The sequence below is a fragment of the Puma concolor genome, chromosome A1, assembly GCF_028749965.1.
Source record: "Puma concolor isolate L17-30 chromosome A1, mPumCon1.1.hap2, whole genome shotgun sequence".
Taxonomy (NCBI): Eukaryota; Metazoa; Chordata; class Mammalia; order Carnivora; family Felidae; genus Puma; species Puma concolor.
This window is the reverse complement of record NC_141667.1, coordinates 57,819,633-57,827,945: the sequence shown is the minus strand read 5'-3', so window position 1 is coordinate 57,827,945 and position 8,313 is coordinate 57,819,633. Positions and strand designations below refer to the sequence as shown.

Genomic DNA, 8,313 nt, shown 5'->3' with positions numbered 1-8,313 from the left:
ACCATAGTTTACATGAACCTAATATTAAGAGTTCTTATTCCGAGTCTTTTACATTATAGCGATTTTCTTTGGGATTATACCTCAGAAAGTAAAATGCTCTTTGGGAACTATTTAATTTTCCTCAGCTTGTTCTTTTTCTAACCCCCCCCTCCTCTAAATCCCACAGACTTGTCATTTTTAGAGTTGATGTATCAGCTTTATCATAAAGTTTATTCTCTATAGGCATGAACAAGCAAAACCAAAGTAAAAGGAATAAACTGAAAAGCCAAAAAAAAAACCACTCAAAAAACTGCAAATCTCTAGAAAGCATACAAACATACAACCCATCTTGTATTAAAAGAAAAAAAACAACAACAGAAAAGCCCATCAAAACTCCACAAAAAAATACCGAAATGTCTCATGTCACAAGTTCAAAAGTCAGACATACCCATGTATTTTTTCAAAAGTAAATGCATGATAGTAAAAATGATAAATTCCATTTAGTTGTAGGAGTCTTTGTTGTTTTTAGAGCGCTGTTACATATGTTATCTCACTGCCTTTTTAAACCTTTGCATAAATTAATGCAATGTGCATTTTGCCTCAGTACTATATTGTGTTTCTATTTTTGGAAGAAAACTGTAAGTAAGATTAGATGTGCAAAAAAGCAAAACAAGCCACTTACTAAATAGAGAGAAGGCCCCCATGAAGACAATAAAGTCAAGTTTTGAAAAAAGCACATAATTAACTGCAGCTTGGAACTTTTCCAAAATCTCATTCACCAACTGGCTAACACTTAGATGGAGTCACACCGGGTGACAAGAAGAGCTCTTAGGGTGAGAACCACCAGCTTGGAGACAGTGAGCCTCATTAGAACACATCAAATCTTCCTCCAGCATGGACATTTTTTTTCTCCAGCGTGAAGGTGTAACACGCCCAACCAAGGAAAATAGCACAATTCCATGTGTTCATTTAATAGAATAGCCAAGTCAGGACAGTTACTTAGATTGAAAAGTGAGACCACACTAGTGAAAAATATGAATACACAAAACTGAAACATGATGGAGTTGTAGAGGATAGATTTTTTTTTTTTACCTACGTCTATGTATGGATATAGGTACAATTTTTTAAAAGTTTTCTGTTATCATGACCTCATTCAATCATTTAAATAACTTTCTTGAAGCACCTACACTCCAGGTCTTGGGGTTAAAAATGGTTATCATCTTTACCAGCAAAAAGCTTTTGTCCTAGAGATGAAACCCACAAGTAGGGGAATTATGTTATGTGGTAAATGAGAGTGTAATGAGGGCTCTAGATAACTAACCCAGCCTCAAAGGACAGAGGAGCAGGGATTTTTGTTTTTGTTTCTGGTTTTTTCTGTTTTGTTTTGTTTTTTGATAAATGCATGCATTTTTCTTTTTCATGTACATGAACAACAGGAAAGGTTAGAATCTGACTAAGAGCAAGAAAAATATCAAATGAAGCTACTGTTGATTTGCATATTCACTTAGGAACCAGAATTCACAAATGCTTTGATGGGGTGAACAGAGTAGCAACTCTTTTGGTATGTGACACATGTGTTGTCATTCCTAGGGATTACCTACAGAAGAGCTTCAACAGGGGCTGCTCTCAAAACACCACACAGAGCCATCTGGATGTCTTCGTTGAATCTGGAAGACAAGAAAAGCATCAGTTAAAGCTATCAGCTTATGACACAAAGGTAGCGCTGAGAATAAGTGATAGGGAATATCCACACCAAAAAGATCTGCCCACTGAACACAGAGAATGCCAAGGACAGAGGTGGATTAGTGGGTTTATCTCACAAGTGACAGGTTTCTGCATTTCAGAAGCATCATGCTGGAGTGGGTGATGGAAGAGCTTTATGTGAATAAAACCAAGATCCCCATTCACTGGGAAATCTTGGGTTTCTTTTTTGATCTAAACTCCGTTTGGAAATCCTAGATTAACCTGATAGAACCAGTTTTTCTTCAGTCTCAGTTGCTGCTTCCATGAGGATTTGAGTAGATTCTGAAATGCAATGCCTGTCACTATAACCATTAACAAACATGATATGGAAAGTAAAAAACAAACAAACAAAAAATTCAAATAAATGTTTTAAAATAAAGGAAAACTTATAGGAAAAAAAAGAACTCTAGCTTTTAATATTTTTGCTTTCTTCCCAAAGGTCACATGAACTATTTGTCTTTATGTTGGGTTATTGTATATATTACATTTATTTATAGAGTTTATTAGAAGGTCATTATTTGTCTTAGGTTTGGACCTAATTCAGCTCAGGGAAACGACATGGGAAAGCATTATGAAAGTTACAAAACAGGACATCTTATATTGTATAGCTTTCCCATGGGTATGTCTTTATATTAGGTTCATTCTTCCATGAGAATCTTAGAGAATTTACAACAAACAACAATAACACACCTGCAAATCTCCTTTAATGCTGGTAGCACAAGTTAAAAACAGTAACCGCAATAAAATTGCATTTGGGCCTCCTCCAACTGTAAGCATGAGAATGAAGGTGACAAGGCAATATTTAGGAATACATACAAGTGTAGAGAAACCTGATGATTTGATCAGCCTTTTGCATTGCTTTGGGACTTTTCTCTGAGTTCTGATAGGCAATCAGATGGAAACTGTCATTTGTGATAATTGGAAAATACTTACTTAGCAAAATCTGATATTGAAGCTCTAACCTGTTTCTCACTACATTAGAATTTCTGGAACTACAATCATAAGATAAACACAGTGGAAATGTAGAGGCAGACGTTTTGGCCTCTATTTACAAGGTAACTGTATTAACTGCTAACTTTTAGTACATGTTTCTTAGGCCTAGTTTTTAAGAAGGAAACTAAAACCCTCTGCATTAAACTCTGTTTTGATGGACAGGATAGTTCTCTTTGCCTTTGAAAAGAAAATACAAATAATTAAGTATTTAAATCTTCCATAGATGGTTATTTTTTTTTCTTCCTATGTTAAAAAAAAATCAGTCTCTTTCTAAACAGGACCTAATTGATGTTACTAGTTACATCATAACTATCAACCTCTCAGGACAAATGTTATACTCATGATGTACAATCTGCATAAAATTCCCTATGTCTTGACTATCCAGCAAATTACTGGACACCAAAGTTTACCAGATAGTACTGTAAAGAAATATACCTATTAGAATGACAGGTCTCATTTACCAGAAGATATTAAAATCCTGTCAATGTGATTTCCATCAAGAAGGTTTTCAGTGAAATTATAAAAAATGAATGAAGGAAATCAAATGTAGTCATCTAGTTAAATATTCATTTTCTCATCTTTAGGGAGCTGTTTATTATACTTTGAACACCTGGCCTTTCGTAGAACGCTGTCTGGTTTTAAACTTGTTCTCATGCCACAGCAAATTCCAAGAGAGCTAGAAGTTAAACCCATTATTATGAAAAAGCCAAAATAACAAAGTGTCTTCTTTCTCAATGCAGGAATAGCTTAAGGAAATGGGTGATTCTAAGAATATCTAGATACTCCTAGAGCTCTGGCTTAGGTAAAGGAGGTGAAGCTCCAATGATGCCAGTTTTAAGAAGATATCACTTAGAGGTGTTGAGTCTACATCTGTGCGAAACTAAGATAAAGGGCCTCCTTAAACTTTGCACCCCAGGCACCACATTTGCTTCACCATGGTCCTGGCCCTGAGTCCTCTGGCACTTGTGATAATGTTGTTTAATTTTAAAGTTTTATTGATAAACATGAAAGAAACAATAATAAAATATTTTTTACATGTTTAACAGAACTGTAAGAGAATATTCTCCACAGTTGCAATGTAACAAAACATGCATTTTGACATATATAATAGGGAAAATCAACGCAAAGATCTAAAGCAAGCACAAGAGGTAAGACATGAGGCAAGTGTGAAAAGGGAATGCTTTGCAGCTTATTTCCTAACTTCATCTGTCCCCCAGGAGGGACACTGCACAGAAACAAAGTCACTGGTGCCAAGAAAACAAACAAAACAAAACAAAACAAAACAAAACAAAACAAAAACACAACAGTAGAATGGAGGAATAAAAAACAGAAAGAAACAAAGCATGTGTAAAGCAAAGACTTTAATCAAATAGGCGCAGGATTCAGTAAAACAAAATAAAACAACACAACACAAAACAAATCAAAATGCCTTGGTGGAAGGTGGAAAGAAAATGGTTAAAGTAGGCTTTCAGTCCTTGATTCAAATCTGAGCCTTGTCATATTAGGTGAACTCTTTGAAGCAAGTTAATTCCTGTGAAATAGGTCCCTTATCTATCAACTAAGAATGACAGAAATAGCAATACATCAAAATCACAGTGATGGTGGCCCTATTGAAGGACTACCCGTGTGCCAAGCACTTTGAACAAATGTTACCTAGGTGTTATGACAACAGTCCTGGGAGATTGGTATTGTTTCTATTTTACCAAAAAGATATTCGGATGATAACATAAGGCATTAAATCACACACACACACACACACACACACACACACACACACACACGCACAGCATAATAATAACATCATACATTGTTATATATAAAGCTCTTAGTAGGGCATGGAGTTATGGAAGCTTAAGCAAGGTAGATATTATTATGGCATATTAAAAAGCTGGTAACTAAATGCTGTTTTAATGTAAATAGAAGTTTTTTTAATTTTTTAAATTTGCATCATCTTAACCTAATTAGTTTATCTTTTACAAGATACCTTTCCATTAATGTTTTTAAGAAGAAGCAAAAGAGGAGTCAACCAGCATTATCACAAATCTCATCCAAAAAGCAAGGACCAGATTCAGAGCTTTGGAAGTCCCAGCCAACTTATTAATACTTATAAAAGTGGAACATCACTGGAGTGTTAGATACAAAGGGTGAGGAGGGACAACATTAGAGGCCATGGATTTTCCTAACAATACAAATGAAATGCTAAGAAGCTTAGCATGGATAGGAGCTGTCATATTGATAGAACCAGGGCACTAACTTCTGCTGGTGGCAAAATCCAGATTCCAGGGACAGAGTTAGAAAACAGACTGAAGAGTTAGGATGTACACCAGGATGCACCTGGGCCAGATAACCGTCTTGTCAGAACCAACAAATTTCTTAGGAGTTTGTGAACTGACAAATAGAAACAAAGTCCCTTAAATTGTGTTAGTGGTTATACAACATAGATATTTCAGCTTATAGTTAATAGTTTTGAATTAGAGAAGCTTCAGGTTTTAGCTTTAAGTGTACAGATAGATATTGCTTAGAAACATTTTCATTTTTTGTTCACTCTTTAGCTTTGCTAAATAACACAGGATGATTTGTCTGCTCAAAACAAAAGTTTATAGCCACAGATCTGTTATCTATACATAGAGGCCAGGAACACCAAGAAATGGAAGGGAAGGGAAGGGAAAGGAAGGGGAAGGAAGGGAAAAGAGGAGAAAGGAGGAGAAGAGAGGGAAAGGGTGGGGAGGGGAGGTGAGGGGAAGGGAAAGGAAAAGAAGAAAATAAAGAAAGATAAGCAAACAAACAAAAAAGACATAGTTTGAAACAGAAAACATTATGGCTGAAAAATTTTAACTTGCCCTCTCCTTCCAGGAATATGCTACAGAAAACTCATCACCATTCAGGGTGCTGACTCACAACAGTAAACAGGATGTCAAGGGAAATTAGTTGATTGAAAGTTATATATCTTTATTTTGTATTAGCAATCATTTCAAAAAAATAACATCAGTGCCAAAATGTCAGAGCAAATGCTGGTTTATCCCAGTCTCATTCCCAGTATGTCGAAGTTACTGTATTAGAAAATCCAAAAGGTAGAGTCTAAAGAACCCAGCAAATTCTTAATGGCTCAAAGATGTGTCTTTAAAGGGAACTCCTGGCTCTTTGAGGAAATTTATTCTTCTTCTCTGTTTTATGCAGTGAGAATATGTATTTGTTTTGATAGAACATGTTACATCTGAACCTCACCAATCACAGCTAAGAAGGCAGATGGTTGTGAGTCTGAAGACAATTAGGGAACAAAGTTCCTGAAACCCTAAGTCTCCTGACTCAAAGGCTCTGGGTGAAGAAGGACCAATGGTAGGTGCAGACGTACTGGTAGCAGGGATATTAAGGAAAAGGCTGATTTTGACTTTAAAGACACAGATTATCCGGGGTCCTGGGTGGCTCAGTCAGTTGAGCATCCGGCTGTTAGTTTTGGCTCACACCATGCTCTCATGGTTTGGCTTGTGATTTTAAGCCCCACATCAGTCTCCCCAATGACAGTGCAGAGCCTGCTTGGGATTCTCGCTCTCTGCCCCTCCCCCACTCACACTCTCTCTCCAAATAAATAAACAAACTTAAAAAAAAACCAAAGACACAGATTATCTGGCTTGGGAGAAGAATAGGAGTGGACAAATAGGGGAAATATTTTGGAGAACCAATCAATCTCATTTTGGAAATCCCTGTAACATTTGGTTTTCTACCATCACCCTAACTAGTATCGAAGCCTAAAGCCAATATATTCTAACACATTACCCTGATTCTATCTTCTTAGCCTTTATCGATTATGAAAAGACCTTGTTGTCATCCTCATTGTTTTTGTCTCACACTAGAATGTAACTTCTTAGAGAAGAGAATTCTGGATTTTCCACCCCTATGACGCTAGTATAAAGAACAGTGCTCAGTACTATTAAGCAATTAGCAAACCATGGAAAAACGATATGGCAACAACTGTATCTTAAAGGGTATACCATATTTGAGTTAAAAGCTTACTACAATATCTGTTAAATAATATTGTATTAATAAATTAATTTTAATTAATATATTATACATTAAAGTATGTATAATATATACATGGCTGAACAATAATAAAATGAAAATCCATACGACTACAGCTGTTTTAAGAAATAAAACACTGGGGCGCCTGGGTGACTCTGTTGAGCCTCTGACTTGATTTCGGCTTGGATAATGATCCTGAGATCCCGGAATTGAGCCCCACTGTGGAGCTCCAAGCTGAGCATGGAGGCTGCTTAAGATTGTCTCTCTTTTTCTCTTTCCCTCTGCCCCTCCCTGTCCCATTCACACTTGCTGTCTCTAAAATAATAATAATAAAAGAAATAAAGCATTGGTGTTATCTGTGAAGTTGTCTTCCACAAAGGCAAACTCAACCCATAAAAGCAACATAGGTCCCTCCCTTTCTCTGACTATAGTTTTTTTCTTTTTTCTTTTTGTTTTTTCTTCTCACTTGGCCAGATTTCCAAAAGATAAAAAGTATTAAAGAATGTGGTACACTGGTTGGAGTTGTAGATCTTAACTTTTCTGATTATATTTCCCATCAATAGCTATTTTTTATGATTCTGTAAATATCTTTGAATTATATATTTACTATGCAATATATTTATACATTATAAAACCTATAAAATGAAATAAAGTGTATTTTTAGGAAAAGATGAAATCAAAGTATTTCATAAATTATATTTATATATTCATTATACACAGTTTATTCCCCCCCGTAATTTATTTTTCCCTATTAAATACAATACAATTGCATAATTATTAGCATTATATCCCATTAAATGTAAGATGTTCTATAATTTCAGGTATCACTAAAATGGGAAAAAACTGACAATTTAACTATCATAGGCCCATCAAATGTAAGGTACACCTCTAACTTCAGAGATGTTAAAATGGACACTTTATAACCAATATAATAAAGCAATACATTTTTTAAGGGAGAATCCAATTGAATATTTTTGTTAGCTTTGAAGATTATGTTTTGAAAGTATAATACACCACTTTAACTATCTGGTTATATTTTTTAATTCTAATTTTAGGTTTCATAACTGTCATAGCTAGGAGAAAGATAATTTAAAAAATATGTATATATATAATATATATACAGACATACGTGTGTGTATATATATTAGTACATATACTACACAGTTATATACTTTTTTTATATCACATATTTGTATTTATATATATATATATAGATCCAAATATCAGAAATAAAACTATGGATCATTTTTTCAATAATAAAATCTTTTTAATCCAATCTGCCATTGAAAGAAAGGTTTTGCTATTACATTACAAATTCTCAGGAAGGAATGCATTTTATTTTTTATTTTATTTAAAAAAAAAATTTTAATGTTTATTTATTTTTGAGACAGAGACAGACAGAGCATGGATGGGGGAGGGTCAGAGAGAGAGGGAAACACAGAATCCAAAGCAGGCTCCAGGCTCTGAGCTGTCAGCACAGAGCCCGACGTGGGGCTCGAACTCATGAACCATGAGATCATGACCAAGTCTGAGACTCAACTGACTGAGCCACCCAGGCGCCCCAAGGAATGCATTTTAAAA

The 8,313-nt window shown here is 35.1% G+C and overlaps 1 long non-coding RNA gene across 1 annotated transcript in view; it reads right to left on the bottom strand.

Moving 5' to 3' along the window:
• Positions 1–409: 409 nt before the first annotated feature.
• The window catches only part of LOC147584174 (uncharacterized), a 401,612-nt gene continuing 393,708 nt past the window's right edge, over positions 410–8,313 (bottom strand). Inside the window, exon 3 of the long non-coding RNA XR_015252497.1 lies at positions 410–1,646. This is a non-coding gene — a long non-coding RNA (uncharacterized LOC147584174). The remainder of the gene's footprint in view (positions 1,647–8,313) is intronic.